This window comes from Balaenoptera physalus (assembly GCF_965194825.1).
Source record: "Balaenoptera physalus genome assembly, chromosome: 1".
Lineage (NCBI taxonomy): Eukaryota > Metazoa > Chordata > Mammalia > Artiodactyla > Balaenopteridae > Balaenoptera > Balaenoptera physalus.
The window spans coordinates 62,338,918-62,358,558 of record NC_138882.1 but is presented as its reverse complement, the minus strand read 5'-3'; the positions used below and the strand labels follow the sequence as shown (position 1 = coordinate 62,358,558).

Sequence of the window (19,641 nt, the reverse complement as noted above, 5' to 3'; positions counted from 1 at the left end):
TATCAAAAATAAGGTGCCCATATGTGTGTGGGTTTATCTCTGGGCTTTCTATCCTGTTCCATTGATCTATATTTCTGTTTTTGTGCCAGTACCAAACTGTCTTGATTACTGAAGCTTTGTAATATAGTCTGAAGTCAGGGAGCCTGATTCCCCCAGCTCCATTTTTCGTTCTCAAGATTGCTTTGGCTATTCGGGGTCTTTTGTGTTTCCATACAAATTGTGAAATTTTTTGTTCTAGTTCTGTGAAAAATGCCATTGGTAGTTTGATAGGGATTGCATTGAATCTGTAGATTGCTTTGGGTAGTAGAGTCATTTTCACAATGTTGATTCTTCCAATCCAGGAACATGGTATATCTCTCCATCTATTTGTATCATCTTTAATTTCTTTCATCAGTGTCTTATAATTTTCTGCATACAGGTCTTTTGTCTCCTTAGGTAGGTTTATTCCTAGATATTTTATTCTTTTTGTTGCAATGGTAAATGGGAGTGTTTTCTTAATTTCACTTTCAGATTTTTCGTCATTAGTGTATAGAAATGCAAGAGATTTCTGTGCATTAATTTTGTATCCTGCTACTTTACCAAATTCATTGATTAGCTCTAGGAGTTTTCTGGTAGCATCTTTAGGATTCTCTATGTATAGTATCATGTCATCTGCAAATAGTGACAGCTTTACTTCTTCTTTTCCGATTTGGATTCCTTTTATTTCTTTGTCTTCTCTGATTGCTGTGGCTAACACTTCCAAAACTATGTTGAATAATAGTGGTGAGAGTGGGCAACCTTGTCTTGTTCCTGATCTTAGTGGAAATGGTTTCAGTTTTTCACCATTGAGGACAATGTTGGCTGTGGGTTTGTCATATATGGCCTTTATTTGTACTTCACTTTAAATGGTCTCTTGACTGAATTCTATCAAATACTCTCCCCCATAACCAAATGGACATGCTGGTGAAAATTCGTCCATCTGAACTAAGGAAGCATTAACAGCCTAAACATTTTTAACAAGATTGGTTTTATTTTACCTTATTAAAATATTTTCATGGCTCCCAGAATGCCTTTCTTTTTTAGACATTGAGATGTTGGGCTAGGATTGATTCCAAGGTTATTCTGTTGCCAATACATTTGAGTTTATAATATCATTAAAACTGAAGAAATATGAAAAGCCTGAAATGGAAAGTCAAATATAACTAAAGGAACACATACTCTTTCATTTTTCTGGTCAATTTACTCAGAGCAAAGGAAAAGCAAAACAGGCCATAGGAAGTGTTCAGTAAATAAGTTTTGAATGAATATCTATAGACAAAGAGGGAAATCACCAGATAAAATAAAAATTACTGGTGCTTTTTCATAAAGTAGTAGGTTACACATTTAACTTTTTGCATGTAGGCCACTAGAGTAAAGACTATACAGAAATTGGGGCTTTTGCATTTTTTTCTCTTAAATAATAGTATTCCTCATATAGAGAGCAGTGGGCAAGAGGGAGGCTGGGTGATAGTCCTTTATTTAGTTCTACCTCAGTATACATTTACTTTGTTTCTATTTTATTGGTTTCTGCTGGCCCAAGGATAAATCTATTTTATTGTACTGAAAAACTCTATATAGTGGTATAGAGGGAAGGGCCCATTTTTTAATCAGGTTGTTGGTCTTTATAATGTTAACTTGTGTGAGTTCTTTGTATATTTTGGATATTAACCCCTTATCAGATGCATCATTGGCAAATATCTTCTCCTATTCAAGTAGGTGGCCTCTTCATTTTGTTGATAGTTTCTTTGCTGTACAAAAGCTTTTTAGTTTGACATAGTCCCATTTTTAATTTTTGCTTTTGTTTCCCTTGCTTGAGGAGACATACTAAAAATATATAGCTAAGGCTGGTATCAAAGAACATACTGCCTGTGTTTTCTCCTAGGAGTTTTATGGTTTCAGGCCTTACATTTAGATATTTAATATATTTTAAGTTTATTTTTGTATATGGTGTAAGAAAGTAGTCCAGTTTGATTCCCTTGCATGCGGCTGTCCAGTTCTCCAAACACCATTTATTGAAGAGGCTGTCTTTTCTGCATTGTATATTCTTCCTCCTTTGTTGTAGATTAATTGACCATAAAAGTTTAGGTTTATTTCTGGGCCCTCTATTGTGTTCCATTGATCTTTGTGTCTGTTTCTGTGCCAGTACTATACTGTTTTGGTTACTATAGCTTTGTACTACAGTTTGAAATCCAGGCGTGTGATACCTCCAGCTTCGTCCTTCTTGCTCAAGATTGTGTTGGCTATTTGGTGTTTTTTGTGTTTCCATACAAATTTTAGAATTATTTGTTCCAGTTCTGTGAAAAATATCATTGGTATTTTCATAGGAATTGCATTGAATGTGTAGATTGTTTTGGGAAATATAGTCATTTTAACAATATTAATTCTTCCAATCCATGAGCACAGTATATCTTTTCATTTGTGTTGTCTTCAATTTCTTTCATCAGTGTCTTATAGTTTTCTGAGTACAGGTCTTTTGCCTCCTTGGTTAGATTTATTCCTAGGTATTTTATTCTTTTTTATGCAATTGTGAATGGGATTGTTTTTCTCTGATAGTTCATTGTTAGTGTATAGAAATGCAACACATTTCTGCATAGTAATTTTGTTTCCTGCAACTTTAATGAATTCATTTATTAGTTCCAGTAGTTTTTTGGTGGCATTTTTAGGATTTTCTATATATAGAATCATGCCATCTGCAAACAGTTGCAGTTTCTTCATTTTCAATTTGAATTTCTTTTATTTATTTATTTTTTTGTGTGTAATTGCTGTGGCTAGGACTTCCAATACTACATTGAATAAAAATGTCAAGTGTGGGCATCCTTGTCTTGTTCCTGATCTTAAAGAAAATGTTTTCAGCTTTTCACTGTTGAATATGATGTTAACTGTAAGCTTGTCATATATGACCTTTATTATGTTGAGGTATGTTTCCTCTACATCCACTTTGTTGAGAGTTTTTATCATAAATGAATGTTGATTTTGTCAGAACTTTTTCTGCATTTATTGAGATGATCGTATGATTTTTCTTCTCCAATTTGTTAATGAGGTATATCACATTGATTGATTTGTGCATATTAAACCATCCTTGCATCCCTGGGATAAATCCCATTTGATCATAGTGTATAATCCTTTTAATGTATTGTTGAATTTGGTTTGCTAATATTTTGTTGAGGATTTTTGCATCTATATTCATCAGGGATTTGGGTCTGTACTTTTCTTTTTTTTGTGGTGTTTTTGTCTGATTTAGTATCAGAGTGATGCTGCCTTCGTAGAATGAGATCAGAAGTTTCCTTCCTCTGCAATGTTTTGGAATAGTTTGAGAAGGATAGGTGTTAACTCTTCTTTAAATGTTCGGTGAAATTCACCTGTGAAGACATCTTGTCCTGTACTGTTGTTTGTTGGGAGTTTTAAAAAAATTATTGATTCAGTTTCATTACTGGTAAATGGTCTGTTCATATTTTCTATTTCTTCTTATTCAGTCTTGGGAGATTGTACATTTCTAGGAATTTGTCCATTTCTTCTAGTTTGTCAACCAGTCTTTATTCAGTGTCTTGTAGTCATTTTGGTAGTCTGAAGCTCATTGTCTAGTATATTCTTTAGGAAGTGCTCATGGGAACAATATTCCTTGAGGTCTTGCTTATTCATAACAGTTGTCTGTGCTTTTTATACTTGAAGTTCAGTATTACTGAATATAAAATCCTTGGCTCACATTTTCTTTCCTTAACTCATTACTGACTGGGGGATTTTTGCAGACACTAACACGTGTGGCTGGTGATTTTTATTTTGGCTGGCCAAAAATTAATTCTGTTATTTCACTAACACTTTGTGGATTATTACATTCAGTAGTTACACCTGACACACCTGTAAAGTCTTCTAATTTTGTGAAATGTTCTCTTCAATCCACTCTTCTGTAGAAGCAAAGGAGCATTCTCCAGCACCATGGATTTCATTTTCACTTTCCATATCAGAATCAATCACTAAGGTTTTTTGTCTTTCTGTTGGTCTAATATTCATATTGTCTGAATCAGAACTATATTCTGAAGAACTATCATCTTTTGAGACACTAGTATATATGTTGCTCAATCAGAGAAAATTCACTGAAAAATTCTTCTTCACTCAAAATTTCACAATGCATCATTTTTGAAAATTTTGCATTTATAATATACACAAGGTTGGAACAAAAACCTAACAGAGCAAAATGTGAATTATAACAACAATCATAAGTTGTATAATGAACCCTTGATCAATTTTGAGCTCTAACAACTTCCCCCGGTGATGATAATTGTATCGCTCTCTAAAAACGTATTGATAGGTCTCTGGTGAATAATGTGTTAAGTGTCTTAAATATGTTACTTTATTTTCTTCTGGCATAAAGTGTTGCTGATTAAAAGTTTGTTAATGTAATTTTCTGTTCTTTATAAGTCACACATGTTTTTTGCATAAAAGGCCAAAATTTTTTTCTGTTTTACAAGGTCTAGTAATTTTATTAGGCTATGTTTTGATGTTGGTTATTCTGCATGGATAGTCAGTTATATGGTGTGCTCTTTCAATATGTAGTTTCACATCCTTTTAAAAAATATCAGGAATACTTTCTTGAATTATAATTAAAAAAATTTGTTTTGCTCTTTTCCTTGGGTTTTCATCTTAAGGGACTCCTAATACTCATATACTGCAACTTCTTTACCTATCTTAAATGTCATTTTCTCTTAAATTCGTTTTATCACTCTTCATCTCATTATAATTTAATTTTTTCTTCTTTTGATTTTCTAATTTTAATTCTTTATTTGTTGCATTTATTTACTCATGTATTCTAGTATAGCTTACATTTTTAAAAGATTTTAAATTTCTAATTCTGTTTTGAATTAAATCACCTTATTTCTGACTTTTCTACTTTTGATATATGTTATTTCATGTTCTATATCATTAATACAGATTGGGTTCTTCTGAAATAATAATTTGCAGTTTTGATCTTTTTTTCTATCTTTCATGTCTTTCTGGTGTGATTTCATTGTGATTATATGGGATTTGACCTTGATACATTTTAAGTTGTTCATTTTTTATAAAATTATATTTTGAATGTTTAGAAAGTAGTAGTAGATTTTTCTGACTTCACAGACCTCCCTCTTCTGCTATCTGCATACAGTGTTAAAAATATAGCACCTTGCTTTCTGAGATTTTCTGGCTCTGTTCAGCTTCCCCACTATTATCAGTATCTTCTTCCTTTTTTGTCTCTTTCTTGCTAAACCATGCCTCCAGTCCCAATAATTTCTCTTCAGTATAGAGACCTGTGCCCTCTTGTGTCAAGTGTGAGAGTTCCTAGATAGCAGACTGCTTCACCTTTAAAGAACTTACAACAGGTGCTTTACACTCACATGCTGCTGGAGTAAACAATATCTTTCTCAGTTTCAGCCACTCTTCTCATATTGGTATGTTGTACTTTTCAGGTATTATCTATTGGGAGTTTTTTGGTTCTCTTATTCTTTGGGTCATCAAATGCCTTGTTATTTTCCGCTGCTTTCTCCCACACAGATGCCAGTGACACAAAGGTCTTGTGACTATTGGTAGTTTGTCTCTATCTGCTTGTATTTTGAGGTTGTGTTGTACCTTGTTACCCAGTTTGTTGAATTTTTGTTTTTGCTATCTAGGTGCTATCTTTTTAATGTGGTGATCCAGGAGGACTATGCTGAAAAACTATGCTGCCACTACTATCTTCCTAGAATCTCACAACAGTTGTTCTTTTTATAGATAAGGTACCTGAGGCCCAAGGAGGTACAGTTATTTGCCCAAGATCACACAGCTAGACGCAGAAGATAAATGTACTTGAAAGCACCTTGATTAGGACCTGGTACAGAGAGTCTGCTTAATGCATGCTCTTTCCTTCCTATTTCCCTCTCTCCCTTCCTCTCTTCTTCCTATCCTTCTTCCCTTCCTTCATTGCCTCCAATTCTTCCTCATTCCCTCCAGAGCCTAGATTTAAACCCAGTTATTTCTGACTTCAAAGCCTCTGCAAGCTCATTTAATATGCTATGCTTCTACCCCATGATGTGAAGTCACTGGAGCTTTTAATTCAGCAAAACCATTTAAACAAAATTAGTTTCACTAAAACCTACACTTGTCTTGCTCTAAGAACATTTTCCTCTCTGGTTTTATGTTCACATACTTTTCAAATGGAATCTATAAATGTCAAGATTCTTTGACACATGCCTCCTTAAAATATGGTTTGTTAGAAGTAAATCGATGCTCTTATTTTAATGAATATATTTACAGGCATGTTATGTAATTCTTTGAAAGCCTTTTTCATCTCCCACCTCCATTCAGGAAACCACATTTGATAAGGAGTAAATGAAATTTGAACCTAAAAAACCTTGATTTCACTTTCAAATTTAAAATCCACAGAATTTAAAGAGATTTTAAACTTGACCAAAGTCAAATGTCCTGTTTTGAAAAATCTTATAAAAGCACTACTTTGATTTGAAAACTATATTGCTCTGGGACCCAAGTTCATAAAATCCCAAGCTCCTTTGGTTAGGGTGTTTGACTCCTGATGATACTTGATTGAAAATGATTCATTCAAAAATTGGACACACCATGAAGGCTCCCAAGGAATTTATACAAGTACACTCTGTTATGTAAAATCTCCCAATATACTACTTCTCCATAATCCTCTACGTAAGGCCAATTAGTAATTAGATCTTTGCGAGCAAAATTTTGCCTAAGGCATTAAGTCACCACACAAATCCTAAGGGATTCATAGCTCTATTTCAAGCCAATGCCTTTATAAAATCCTGTTCCAGTTTTTGGCTCTATAATGGATTTCCCAGGTTGGTGATACATCAACAGAAAATGCCATTTCCTTATTTTTTTCTCCTTGAACTTCCTGCTCTAACTGTGCAGGCTTAGTTCTTACTGTTTGAATTTACTTATTGTGGTTTGCATAAAATTATCCTACACTCATCTACGCATAGTAGATAATGGTTATTTGCCTATAAATCTAAGGGGTACTGAGTTTTATATACCTTCCTGCTCTGTGGGCACTCTCTGAACAAATGAGCAGTTGTTCTTGAAACATTTTATATTTTTATGGGATTTGGAACTGTTTCTCCTTGTTGCTTTGTTGCTTTTTAGCAGCTTGAGGCTCCTTCTTTCTTGGTGTTTACTCTGGAGCTGGTGTGAACAGAGGCTCTTGGAAACGGTAGAGTGTTAATATCCTGGAGTGTGTCTTGCTTCATGTAAAAGATTGCTTCTCTAGGCTGCTGGGAGCTGCAGCAGAAGCAAGCCTTTCACAACACACACACAAATACACACAGAGTCATGAATGGCCACACACCTATGCTCACCCTCTCACATTCTCTGATTTCGTATGTGCAGAAACAGGCCAGGAAACCTGACTCCATGTTGATTGGAACATTACTTTGCATTCATTTACAGAATATTTGGAACCTCACATATGTTTCTCATTAACGCTCATGTTTGATTGTTCTATGTAATTTTTAAAAAATTAAATAAACCTGTATCAGAAATTGTCACTTTGCTTTAAAGAAGCACAATTGACTCCCTTTGGGGAAGCAAAGAAAGAATGAGATGAAATATTTCTGTTCCTTTACATGTATTTCCATAAATGAGACTGGCATTAAGACATAATAATGAATTTGAGGTTCAAGGGATTTTTAAATAGCTTTTGAACAAATCGAGCACAAAGTGGCATTACTTACACAAAGAAACTCATTTAAAACAGAGCCCATTAATGAAATGTGGTTTAAAATCAGGTCTGTCTTAAATATATGTTCAGAATTAAAAGTTACTGGGCCAGAGACTGAAAGTTAAGTAAGCTGATACCTGAATATTATAACTGTAAATTTGGAGGTACATTAATTTTTTCAACCCACAAGGGCGTGATTTGGTAAAGTCATACCCAGCATAATATTCTTAGGCCTTAATGACTTCATAAATTTCCAAAAATGCAGTTATTTGAGTCTATTTCTATTTTACTTAACAACCTACAGGCTGTTCCCAAACTCAGCCTGGTCATGTTGTGGCCCCTTTAAAAAATAAAGGAAAAAAAAAAGCCTATCTATCTATCTGTTGGGCTGCGCCCCACAGACCTGCAAGGTCTGTGCTTGCCCAGCTTCAAGATCTAAGAGCCCAGAGTCAGCAGCAGAGACATCAGTGGTTTAATGGATGGGGAAGTTTACACATCTGAAGCAGGGTCCTAGAGCAACACCCCACTGTGTATGGCAGATGGTAGGCAGGACAGGTGGTAGTCTTTGTTCCCGGGGAGGGGAGGGGGGAAGAGGAGATTACCAGTTATAGGGGAATTGTTGTCAGGTGGGCTTATTAGTTACCAGGGAAACCAGTAGAGGGGCACGCCCCTCACTGCCCCTTTGATAATGACAGTCCCTAGCTGGGGCCTGGGGCAAGTATGCAGGATGGTCAGTCATATGAGCAGGGTTTAGGTGAAGCAGGCACTGGTCAGGCAGAGGATGTACAGAGAGCAAGGGAGCAACCATCTTGAGTGGCCTGACCATACTCTATCTATCTATCTACCTATCTATGTATGTATCTATCATCTATCTACATATCTGAATCCAAGTGGCTAAATCAAGTGTTCCAAGACCCAGATATCAGGTTCACATCACCTCCTGACTCCTTACCTATTCTTTCAGTTCACTCTTTCATTCTACACATTTTGGATAGTGTTTTGAATATTAATCACATTTTTTATGTCCTATATTTGACATCTTGGGAGCCTTGAGGACCCAGGGGAGAACTGCCCTTCCCAGGATTATTTAGTTCCTAAAGATAGCAAACAACTTGCCTGTGAGCACATCTTTGGTATGCAAACCAACCAATCAGAGCCCATACCTCCAACCACCTCCTTTATATATTCTTACACACCAAGCCAATAGTCTCCCTGCGACTAGGTAACAGACAACTGGGAAACACCCCTATAGTCTAGAACCCACTGGAATTATTCAAACTATCTGATCCTAAACTATCCACTGTGTACTTACCCTGCCTCACCCATTCCTCCTCTCAAAAACCCCAATAAGTCTCAGCCTCATGATTTTTTCTTCTCCCCTCTGCCTCCTGACTGATCCAAGTGCTTCGTTGTGTGGCCCTGCAAGCTATGGAGTGCCCCCTCCTCTTGGGAACTGTAGTAATAAACCATCTTTTCAACAGCAGTCATTCCTGATCTGTAGGCCTCACCATACCTGATTAAAACAAACCCTGGGTACATTTTAGTACATTTTGGTAGCCATCCCTATCATAGACTCCTGGCCTTTCTTTAGCTCTTTTTGCTTCCTATTCCTAAAGAGCTTTCTGACTCTGGACCATGCCTAACACTATTAGATACTCATTTTTGGTGAGGTATCCTCTTGTAAAACTCCTGTTTTTAAAAGTTTAAAACTCACAGAGGAGTACCTTGAATTAAGGGTGGTTAGACATCAACCAAGCCCCTAGCTTTTGAGGTAAAGGTGCTGCATGCTGCCAGGCATAACCCAATCTCCAATGCTGCCTCAGAGATGGAGATGGTTTCAACAGTGATGTACTTCTGCTGGGCGTCCCCTAGGCTCTCTTATTATCTCAAGCCCACAGCGAGTCTTACCTTATTAATCATGCTTCAGATCCCAGTTCTCCCATGGAGTGTAAGAACCTTCTGCCTAATCTTCCAGGCTCATTTCTGCATCTTCTTAAGTATTTTCTCCACCATTTCCACCCAACAGTCTCCTTACTATCTAGCCAAAGTTGTACCAATCCTTAAGTCCTTTATCAACTCTCCAATAATACCCCCTTTCTTACGTCTGATTATATTTCATTGACCATTTTGTCATTTGTTTTCTTTCCCTATTTATTTCATGTGCATTTTTCTTGTGTAGCTGGATTATTAGATTTTAAAATACTTGGCACTGTAGAAAAGCTTGGAATTTGGAGTCAGAGGACTTGAGCACATGTGCTAATTTTATTACTTACAAGCTGCATTAGTCTGCTTGGACTTCCATACTACAATACTACAGGCTGGGTGACTTAGACAACAGAAATTTATTTTCTCACAGTTCTGGAGGCTAAAAGTCCCAGATCAAGGTAATGCAAGGTTGGTTCCTAGTAAAGAATCTCTTCCCGGCATGTAAACAACCACCTTCTCACTTTATCCTCATATGGCCTTTCCAAGGTGCATACGTGTGGCATTTGGGAAGAGAGAAAAAGAAAAAGAGCTTTTCTTTTTATTTTTTAGAAAGAGCTTTCTGGTATCTGTTCTTTTAAGAGCACCAATCTCATCAGATCAGGGTCCCACTTTATGTCCTCACTTTACCTTAATCATTTTCCTAGATGCCCCATCTCCACATACAGACATACTGGGGGTTGGGGCTTCAACACATGAATTTTGAGGAGACATAAACATTCCAAGTGACTATGACAATATCTTTACTTTTGAAAATGAGAATACTACTACATAAAATTTCTTCCCAATGCCTTCCAAAGGGCTGAACCATGTTAAGTGCTCAAAGATAGTTATTGTATAGAACTTTAGGTAAAGAATTTTATTCTGTGTATTTATCAAATTGATATAGCAGGACAATAAGTAAATTTATGTCATCTGAGGCTCTGAAGTTAACTTTTCTGGCTTGAAGTGTTGGATATTGGCTGCTAGAAAGGCGTCACATTTTTGCAGCTGGTTCTTTCCATTACCACCACACGTAGGATGAAATAGTCTATGGGATCAAATTCTCTCTCTCTCTCTCTAAAAAGAAATTTTAAAGAACACTTCAGAGGAAACCATCTTATTTATCATACTGTCAACCTAGCTTCCAACTCCAGTGTGAAAATCTCAGAGTTCTAGCTGAAATATGGAAAGGCCCTTTACAATTACATGTCGTAGTTATAGAGGCCAGTTTTGTTCCATTTGGAATTTGATACTACTTTTCAGTAAGTTCTATTTCATCCCTTCCAGGTCTACTAGACTTTATCTTTTAGACTCTCTTCCTAAAGAAACGAAGACTCTTTTTGGTGAATATTAGGTAAAAAATTCAAGTTAAAATTGCCAACCCATGCTACTCCTTAGAACTTCAAGTTCGTTGTTCAGTCCTTCCTGATTCCTAGATCATGGATCTTTTGAAATAATATTTTTATGTGCTGCCACCAGTTATTACCAGCTCTTCCTTTGACTTATCCCCAAATTTCTCTTTGTTCTTGCTTTCTTTCTGCTCCATTCCTAGTTAAGTTCTCATCGTGCTCCAAGGAAAACACATTATTTTCTTCTTTAAACATTCTTTCTCATCTGAATTCCTATTCTCAGTTAATGGTATCACTTTTCATCTTGTTGACCAAATTAGAAACTTTGGAATCCATTTTAATTCCTTCTACTTTTACATTCCTCCCATGTAATTTAATTGATCACTGAATCATGATGCTTCTCTCTCTTGAACACCTCTGAATTCATTCATTTATTCAATAAGCATTTATTGAGAACTGTTTATGTACCAGGTACTAGGAATTCAATGGTGAGTGAGATCAGCCTGGTCCTCACAGTCACTGGTTTTATGGTCTAGTGGGAAATGAGTTTTCTCTGCTTGGGAAAATGGTGGTTACTCTGAACTCATTGAAGGGATGTCAGGGCAACAGGAATACAGAGGGAATAGAAGGTGCAAAGCCCTGGGAACAAAAGAAAAAATGTCTATTAGTGAAATGGAACCAATCTCAATAATTACAAATGCCTCCTAAGTTAGAGGTTCCCTCACCTTTAAGTAATCTTTTGTTTGCTGATAAACCTGTCTTTCTACAACACAGACTTGATTATTATACCCTTGTTTAAGAACTACTGATGAATTCCCATTACCTATAAAGTCCAAAGTCAGCATATGATACATAACCCTGTGTGGGATACCTCTAGCCATCCCACATTACTTGCCATTTCCCAAATAAAAATGAACTTTAAAGTTTCATGAAAATGCACTTTAAATTTGCTTCTTCCTTCTACATTTGTTCACCTGATAAACTCACTTTAGACTCAGTTTTAATGTCATCATTATGAAAACTTCCCTGACCCTCCAATTTCTCAAATAAAAATAATTGCTTTTTTGTCTTTGATTTTGTAGCTAGTCACAAGTTCATACTGTTTCTATGACTGCCTCCATAGCCAGATTATGTATTTTTCAAGCCCTCTGACTATCTTTATTGCTTTTCTAGCTCTGAAAACAGTGTTCAGTAACACGTCAGAGGTGTTCAGTAAATATAAACTAAATTAAGCTGAATTCACTCTTTCACAAATACTCTTTTCTCTCCTCACTGGGATCAATGCACTTGACTCCTTATGTTTGATTTTTCTCCTTCCCATTTTTAGAAATCATTTGTCCATTAAACTCAGGCCTTGCATTTAACCAAGAAATCTTTTTCATAAAGGTACAAAACTACTTGTGGAGTGCACCGCTGAATTAATATGAGAATTATCAACCTTTTATAAAGTTGGGCTTACAATAACATACATTTCCTTATGTAGATACTGACATCCTGATGTTGATTCTTTTTTTTAAATTTATTTATTTTATTTTTTTTGGCTGTGTTGGGTCTTCGTTGCTGCGTGTGGGCTTTTTTCTGGTTGCGGAGAGCAGGGGCCACTCTTTGTTGCAGTGTGCAGGCTTCTTATTGCAGTGGCTTCTCTTGTGGAGCACGGGCTCTAGGCACGCGGGCTTCAGTAATTGTGGCACATGGGCTCAGTAGTTGTGGCTCACAGGCTTAGTTGCACCGCAGCATGTGAGATCTTCCTGGACCAGGGCTTGAACCCGTGTCCCCTGCATTGGCAGGTGGATTCCCAACCACTGTGCCACCAGGAAAGCCCTGATGTTGATTCTTGAAATCTAAAATAATACTGTCATTTTACTTCTCCAATTGCTGCTTTTTCTGGCTTTTCCCATACTAACTAGCTTAATACATATTTATTTAAATAAATAAGTATGTATTATGTTCAGTTTAATTCAGTAGAAGTGATTACCAACAAATTTGAAGGCAAAAATGTAAGGATCGCCATAACAAAGCATTTATTATTGGCAAACAAACAGTATCCTGAATTTCTCCATGTTTCAGGATCCCCTGCATCATGTAAATACCTACCTAGGAATTTATAATATAGAAAAAAAACACCCTATATATTATTCTCTATATGAAGGATGCTATTTTACAGGTATGCATTTGCTTGTGCTATTTTCTCTGCCTAGAAAATCCTAACCACTCTTATTCTTTATAAGAACCACTCTTTAGAAAAGTCCTAAAGATGCTACCAGAAAACTACTAGAGCTCATTGATGAATTCGGTAAAGCTGCAGGATACAAAGTTAATACACAGAAATCTCTTGCATTCCTATACAATAACAACAAAAGATCAGAAAGAGAAATTAAGAAAACAACCCCATTTACCAATGTATCAGAAAGAATAAAATACCTAGGAATAAGCCTACCTAAGGAGACAAAAGACCTGTACTCTGAAAACTATAAGATGCTGATGAAAGAAATTGAAAATGACAAACAGATGGAAAGATATACCATGTTCTTGGATTGGAAGAATCAGTATTGTCAAAATGACTCTACTACCCAAAGCAATCTACAGATTTAATGCAATCCCTATCAAATTACCAATGGCATTTTTCACAGAACTAGAACAAAATATTTTAAAATGTATATGGAAAAGCAAAAGACCCCAAATAGCCAAAGCAATCCTGAGAAAGAAAAATGGAGCTGGAAGAATCAGACTCCCTGACTTCAGACTATACTACAAAGCTACAGTAATTAAAACAGTATGGTACTGGCACAAAAACAGAAGTATAGACCAGTGGAACAGGATCTAAAGCCCAGAAATAATCCCACACACCTATGGCCAATTAATCTGCAACAAAGGAGGCAAGAATATACAATAGAAAAAAGGCAGTCTCTTCAATAAGTGGTGCTGGGAAAACTGGACAGCTACATGTAAAAGAATGAAATTAGAACATTCTCTAACACCATACACAAAAATAAACTCAAAATTGATCAAAGACCTAAATGTAAGGCTGGACACTATAAAACTCTTAGAGGAAAACATAGGCAAAACACTATTTGACATAAATCACAGCAATAGTTTTTGGTCCACCTCCTAGAGTAATGAAAATAAGAACAAGAATAAACAAATGGAACCTAATTAAACTTAAAAGCTTCTGCACAACAAAGGAAACCATAGACAAAATGAAAAGACAACCCACAGAATGGGAGAAGATATTTGCAAGCAAAGCAACCAACAAGGGATTAATCCCCAAAATATACAAACAGCTCATGCAGCTCTATGTCAAAAAAACAAACAACCCAATCAAAAAATGGGCAGAAATTCTAAACAGACATTTCTCCAAAGAAGACATACAAATGGCCAAAAATCACATGAAAAGATTCTAGATCACTAATTATTAGAGAAATGCAAATCAAAACTGCAATGAGATATCACCTAACACCAGTCAGAACGGCCATCATCAAGTCTACAAACAGTAAATGCTGGAGAGGGTGTGGAGAAAAGGGAACTGTCCTGCACTGTTGGTGGGAATGTAAATTGATACAACCACTATGGAGAACAGTATGGAGGTGCCGTCAAAAACTAAAAATAGAACTACCATATGATCCAGCAACCCCACTCCTGGGCATATATCCAGAGAAAACCATAATCTGAAAGGATACATGCACCCCAATGTTCATTGCAGCACTACTTACAATAGCCAAGACATGGCAGCAACCTAAATGTCCATCGACAGATGAATTGGTAAAGAAGATGTAGTACATATATACAATGGAATATTACTCAGCCATAAAAAAAGAATGAAATAATGCCATTTGCAGCAACATGGATGGACCTAGAGATTATCATACTAAGTGAAGTAAGTCAGACAGAGAAAGACAAATATCACATGATATCACTCATATGTGGAATCTAATTTTTAAAAAAATGATACAAATGAACTTATGTATAAAAGAGAAACAGATTTAAAGATATCAAAATCAAACATGGTTGCCAAAGGGGAAATGTGGTCAAGGGGAGGGATAAATCAGGAGCTTGGGACGAACATACACACACTACTATATATAAGATAGATTAGCAATAAGGACCTACTGTATAGCACAGGGAACTCTACTCAATATTCTGTGATAACCTATATGAGAAAAGAATCTAAAAAAGAATGGATACATGTATATGTATAACCGAATCACTGTGCTATACACCTGAAACTAACATAATATTGTCAATCAACTATACTCCAATAAAATTTTTTAAAATACCACTCTTTAAAAACCAGCTTTATTATTGCCTCTTGCATGAAGCATTCCCCAAGCCTCCTGTCAGAGTTACAGTAAGAATCCACAGAATCCTGTTTTTATCTTAGAGCACATTCCACATCATATCAAAATTATCTTTTTACCCTCTGTTTTTCCCAATTGAGAGTAAACTCTTCAAAGAAACGATCCATGTTTTTTTTTTTTTTTTAATAGATCTTTCTTGGAGTATAACTGCTTCACAATACTGTGTTAGTTTCTGTTGTACAACAAAGTGAATCAGGCATATGCATACACATGTCCCCATATCCCCTCCCTCTTGAGCCTCCCTCCCATCCTCCCTATCCCACTAATCAATGAATTTGGTAAGGTTGCAGGATACGAAATTAATGCACAGAAATCTCTGGCATTCCTATACACCAATAATGAAAAATCAGAAAGAGAAATTAAAGAAACACTCCCATTTACCACTGCAACAAAAAGAATAAAATACCTAGGAATAAACCTGCCTAAGGAGGTGAAAGACTTGTATTCAGAAAACTATAAAACACTGATTAAAGAAATCAAAGATGACATAAACAGATGGAGAAATAGACTATGTTCTTGGATGGGAAGAATCAATATTGTGAAAATGACTATACTACCCAAAGCAATCTGCAGATTCATTGCAACCCCTATCAAACTACTAATGGCATTCTTCACAGAATTAGAACAAAAAATTTTACAATTTGTATGGAAACACAAAAGACCCCAAATAGCCAAAGCAACCTTGAGAAAGAAAAACGGAGTTGGAGTTATCAGGCTCCCTGACTTCAAACTATACCACGATCCATGTTTTATTAATGTATTTTATTCCAGTGTTCCTGACACACAGTAGCTTCTTAGTAAATGTTTATTGGCATTATTGAGTTTTGATGCTTAATGTATTTTTTACACCAAATGTATTTTCAGGGCTGGCAGTAGGTAGATATGTGAAGTTTGTCTCTTGTATTCTTCTGCTATAATCTCCTTTCTTCCTAACTTTTAGTGCATACTTTATTGTCTTCATGCTTTTCTAGCAGTCTTCTCTCATGGTTAAGAATATATCTCTTATAGTCTTATAACACTAAGATGTTAATGAGGGATATACCAAAGGAATTAATTGTGTAATTTTTGGCACCAAGGAACCTGAGTAGGGGGTCTCTATTTTGGTGGGCCTGAGACTTTCCAGTTCTGGTTATATTATGGTAAGTATGCCCCTACGTCATATCACTCTTTGCTGCTACCATTAAGTAATCTTGGAACTCCAGAGGTCTGTTCACTGTTAGTTCTTCCCATATAACCAAATGTCTCATATGAGTAAATCCAATTTGGAAGAAATGTTGGCTAAACATAATAAAAAGTTCCTTTTAATTGAGAGGTATTGAACTGAAATACCTCTGATGTGTCCAGCGGGAATTTGACATGTTGATTTCTCAATCTATTCAATGTTTACTATTTAGGATACTGGTTTATTGCCACACAAATTTCTGCCCCAACTCTGCAAACTAAACTATCATAATTGGATGTCTATACATTAGCATTCCATCTGAGGACGTTTTCAGTCTGGCTGTTCATTACCTTGTCAGTCAACCCTCCGCATATTCTCTTTTCAAGTCATGTAAGACTGCTTCTAAATCACCAAACCACTATGTATTTTCACTCTTCTATATCTTAGCTCATGTAGTTTGCTTTCTCTGGATTTCTCTTCTCTTGCTTATCTCCCTTTAACGTTTTGACTCTTCTTTCAACTCTCCTGAGAAAGAGTGGTTGATTCTTAAAATAGAATGACTTGCTCCTTCTTCTATCTCCCGCAACACTTTTGTCTAGATTATAGAATTTAGTACAGTGTTGTAGCTTGTTGTATCCTTGTGTATATCACCCACTGAAATATTAATTCTTTGAGATAAAGGATTGTGTATTCCTCCTATTTTTTTCTCCCTTCTCAGCCCATTTCAGTTCCTAGAAACTTAGAACAATTTGCTTTAAACGCAGTGGAGGGATGTTGTAATAAGTAAAGTCAGTAAATCAATTGACCTGGCATATATAGTACACTAAAATAAAGTTATATATTTACAGTAAACATTTTTTTTCAGAGCTATAGGACTGCTTTAGCCTTGGTTTTTCATTTATGTTAATGGCATTAGCAAAGTGAACTGTATATATTACTATAACCATAGGGTGATGCTGGTCATTCAAGCCAGAGTCTGGATGGCAGTAGATGAAATGCAGAGATTAAATGGATAGTTGATTGGTTGACCTAAGGCTTCCTTAACCTCTGAAATCAAATGATGCCTGTGATTTTCATTACTGGCCTATGCAGAGGCTTATAGGCAAAGTAGATGCTGGCCATGGTGCTGAAGATTTATTTATTTTATTTATTTATTATTTATGGCTGCGTTGGGTCTTCGTTGTTGCGCACGGGCATTCTCTAGTTGTGGAGAGCGGGGGGCTACTCTTCGTTGCGGTGCGCGGGCTTCTCATTGCGGTGGCTTCTCTTGTTGCGGAGCATGGGCTCCAGGCGCGCGGGCTTCAGTAGTTGTGGCATGTGGCTCAGTAGTTGTGGTGCACGGGTTTAGTTGCTTCACGGCATGTGGGATCTTCCCCGACCAGGTCTCAAACCTGTGTCCCCTGCATTGGCAGGCGGATTCTTAACCACTGCGCCACCAGGGAAGTCTGGTGCTGAAGATTTAAATTACACGTGAGTATCTCTTAGCCATATGGTTTTACACAACATCAGAAAAATCAAACCAGTGCCAGTCGAGCACAAGTTTAATTTATTTTATAGATTATATTTTAATGTATGCCTATATATAATGATATCATTGCCCACAACACTTATCAGTTCTACTAGTATTTCTCAACACAGGATAGATTGAAGTACATCATTCCTGAATCATTTAATTTTTTTCAGGGACTTAAAATGTGACTGTAGTTATCTATCATACTCTTAAAAAACTCCTTGTGGAAGTATTATGGATGGCTTCATAAAATTAAGACACTGTTCACCAAATCAAGATACAAGTACCAATAAGCATTCATGTCAGGCAGGGACCTTCATTGAAGAAATCAGATTTACTGTGTAGATATTCATCCTCAAATTTACTTATTGGAAAAATTTTTGTTTCCAGACATAGTTTTAATACTTATAGTAAGAAGTGAGGAAACATGCTTAGAGTAGGGAGGTTCTGAATTATGCAGTTTTGATGACATATATCTTGAGGTAGATTGGGTGTACAGTATTGTTTTCCTTCTATGTACGCTTTACTTGTGGATGAATATTTTTATGTGTGTGTGTAGTTTAGGCTTAAATGAAACCTCAGTGTGGAAGTAGTAAAGTGTTACTATGCATATTCCTTTCAAAGCCTGTTTAGGTGAAGGTCAGTTGATAATAGTGTCTGAATATAGAGGAGAAGAAATAAAAGAACAAATCTTTCAAATACTGTTGCTAACACATTTTTAAAGACAATATATTTCCACATTCTAAGGTTTTTGTTGTTGTTGTTGTTCTGTACTTCTGTCTTATCTCACATGATTGTTGAAGGAGTCAATTGAAATAATGAAAATAAACGCATTTTGTAGACTAAAACTTCCTATGCAAATACAAGATTTTATTATTACCATTTCATATTTGGTCTTGATTCTAAGCCTTTTCACCTTTTATCCTACTCTTCAAACTAGGGTCACAAATCTTGGATAGTAGGTGAAGACTTTCTCAGAAATAAAATGCCTGAAATAGATTAAAGGAATAAATGTCCAGATCTTTGACTTTGATATATATTGATACTTGTTCCCAAAATTGATCTGCCTGACAGAGCACCTGTTTTGAAGGAGCAGGTATTACTTTCCCACCTTCTCTTTCACAGTTGTTCTTTCCTCACTTTACATTCAGGATATCCCATTTAGGATATTACTATGATACATTTTTCTGAGGTGTAAAAAATCTCTATGGCTCCAACCAATAGGACAATTTGAAATATTAATGTGGTATTGATAAATGGTTCCTTCTGGGTTACAGCTTCATTTGCAAATAAAATTTCCACTTCTTTGCTTTCAACACAACAGACAGAAGATGTAATTAAATTATTAGCTGTTATCTAATTTAAAAAAATTTTTGATAATAGGTCATATAGGATTTTTGACATAAAAATAATAAATATAAATAAATATATAGGGACTTCTCTGGTGGTCCAGTGGTTAAGACTGCCTTCCAATGCAGAGGGTGTGTGTTTGATCTTTGGTTGGGGAGCTAAGATCCCACATGCCTCACGGCCAAAAAAACCAAAACATAAAACAGAAGCAATATTGTAACAAATTCAATAAAGACTTT

At 36.0% G+C, this 19,641-nt stretch overlaps 1 protein-coding gene and 1 long non-coding RNA gene across 6 annotated transcripts in view; both read left to right on the top strand.

Moving 5' to 3' along the window:
- Nucleotides 1-19,641, top strand: part of LOC309649476 — a 201,724-nt gene that overhangs the window by 11,133 nt on the left and 170,950 nt on the right. The gene's annotated exons all lie outside the window — the stretch shown is intronic.
- NTMT2 (N-terminal Xaa-Pro-Lys N-methyltransferase 2) overlaps nucleotides 873-19,641 on the top strand; it is a 60,616-nt gene continuing 41,847 nt past the window's right edge. The window contains 1 exon segment of the mRNA XM_082439461.1: nucleotides 873-18,012. The gene's annotated coding sequence lies outside the window, so the exon portion shown is untranslated.